The 2,499-nt window shown below is 54.3% G+C and overlaps 1 non-coding gene across 1 annotated transcript; it reads left to right on the top strand.

The window, feature by feature from the left end:
* Window positions 1–1,568: 1,568 nt before the first annotated feature.
* Window positions 1,569–1,640, top strand: TRNAE-UUC (transfer RNA glutamic acid (anticodon UUC)). The gene has a single exon. It is a non-coding gene; the product is annotated as a tRNA-Glu (tRNA).
* Window positions 1,641–2,499: the final 859 nt, after the last annotated feature.

The raw sequence follows: 2,499 nt of genomic DNA on the forward strand, positions 1-2,499 counted from the left end.
CTCCCCATGCCTGCCCTGTGGTGGCCCTGTAAAGGGCTGCTGCCACCTCCCTGGGAAAGGGACCAAGGCCTGCCCAAAACAGATGGCAGACGGAGAGCAGAAGGACCTCAAGCCCCACCAGCTCCCACACAGCCCTTCTCTCAGGAGGGGAAAGGCTGCAGTGGGAAGTTTTGTTAGACACAGCTCTGGGTGCTCCTGGATGTAGCCAGCAGGGCACAGCAGCACTCAGGTGGAGGCAGGTGCTGGGATTTCTGCCCTTCCCAGAATAAAAGCCTGTGGCCAATGGCAGCATCCTCCCCAGGCAACGCTGATCACATTGCTCCTGTCCAACACCATCTTGCTCACACCACAGAAAAGGGGCCAGCACTGCTCAAGTTCAAGGTAAAACTGAGCCTTTGGAGACAGAGGGTTAGGGATGTCCTGTTGTAAAGATTCTGGTGGGTACATCACTTGGAATGACACCGTGCTCGTGGACCCTGGTGGGAGGCCAGCACAGAGCAGGCTCACAAAGTCAAGAGACCATAACAGCCTCCAGAGGTTTTCTGCCAGCAGAGCTGGTCAGGTATTGGACAAGATCTGATCATACCTCCCAGAGCAGACCCTGCTTGACCCTGAGGACCCACAGGTCCCCAAAAGGCAGATACAGAATACAGGATCAATCAGGTTGGAAAAGACCTTCGAGATCATCAACTCCAACCTAGCACCCAACACCATCTGCTCAACTAAACCATGGCACCAAGTGCCTCATCCAGTCTTATTTTAAACACCTCCAGTGATGGTGACTCCACCCCCTCCCTGGGCAGCACACTCTAATGGCCAATCTCTCCTAGCATCCAGCCTAAGCCTCCCCTGGTGCAGCCTGAGACTGTGTCCTCTTGTTCTGGTGCTGGTTGCCTGGGAGAAGAGACCAACCCCCATCTGGCTACAACCTCCCTTCAGGTAGCTGGAGAGAGCAAGAAGGGCAGCTTGGGACTGTGTCCTCTTGTTCCAGTGCTGGTTGCCTGGGAGAAGAGACCAACCCCCTCCTGGCTACAGCCTCCCTTCAGGGAGTTGTAGAGAGCAAAAAGGTCTCCCCTGAGCCTCCTCTTCTCCAGGCTAAGCAACCCCAGCTCCCTCAGCCTCTCCTCACAGGGCTGTGCTCCAGACCCCTTCCCAGCCTTGTTGCCCTTCTCTAGACACGTTCGAGCAACCCGGAGGAGGCCTCTGGTCCAACACAATCTGGACACCAAGTCTCAAGGGGGCTGACAGAGCTGCTGGGTTACAAACAAACCCTTGGGGAACTGGCATGTGCTGTTTCCCCCCCCACTCAGGTACACAAAGCAAAGTCTTGGGTGAGATGTTCAACCATATCCCACAAGGTGACACCCGCTCACAGCACACAAGGACGTGATCAAGAAATAAAGGCTCTGGCTCTGAGCACATCTCCAAATGCAAACTGGCATCATCAGAGACTTTGCCTGAGCCCTTCTTGCTGAAGCCCAGGGGGCATGCTCTCCCCTCTGTGGCCATGTGCACCAAACATTGTCCTCAGGCTGCGCCACAGCAGCTGAGCACCTGATATCATGCAGTCCCACATGGTCTAGCGGTTAGGATTCCTGGTTTTCACCCAGGCGGCCCGGGTTCGACTCCCGGTGTGGGAAAGCACAACTGTTTAAAGGGAAATTGTAGACAGGAGGAGGCTGGTCTCTTCTCCCAGGCAGCCAGCACCAGAACAAGAGGACACAGTCTCAGGCTGCGCCAGGGGAGGTTTAGGCTGGAGGTGAGGAAGAAATTCTACACAGAGAGAGTGATTGCCTATTGGAATGGGCTGCCCAGGGAGGTGGTGGAGTCCCCATCACTGGAGGTGTTCAGGAGGAGACTTGATAGGGTGCTTGGTGCCATGGGTTAGTTGTTTAGGTGGGTTGGATTGGTTGATGGGTTGGACGTGATGATCTTGAAGGTCTCTTCCAACCTGGTTATTATTATTATTATAATATCAGAAATTCAGCCCAGAACTGTCTCACCCATTGCTGCATGGGATCATGACCCTGCAGAAGGAAACACTAAAGCCTGCTTCTCTCAAGGACCTCTCTGGTGGGGTATCTCCCACCACCTGGGCAGAGCTGTACCAGAGTGACCCCAGCTCCTGGAAGAGCCCCAGAGTGCCCAGCCTTTGTCTGGGGTGGCACTAAGCCAGGATTAGCCCAGCTGGCCACTGGTTGTCACTGTTGCACCATTAAAACTGAGCTACATCCAGCTGGTCCTGGCTCAAGGTGAGGTAATCTTTAATGGCAGGAGTTCAAGAACATTCCTGGGAACGGTGGTGGCATTTGCACTCTTCCACTGTGATGAAGAGTTAGGTTTGTGTGTATTGAAGTGACCTAAACATGCAACAGGAGAGACAGCAACGGGCTTGGCTTCCATGGAGAGCCCATCTCTCACCATGGCTGTATCTGGCTCCCAAGGTTTCTCCACATCTAAGGAAAGCTCATGTGCATGGTTGCAACAGTAAGCTCCACA

This window comes from Dryobates pubescens, chromosome 18, assembly GCF_014839835.1.
Source record: "Dryobates pubescens isolate bDryPub1 chromosome 18, bDryPub1.pri, whole genome shotgun sequence".
Taxonomy (NCBI): Eukaryota; Metazoa; Chordata; class Aves; order Piciformes; family Picidae; genus Dryobates; species Dryobates pubescens.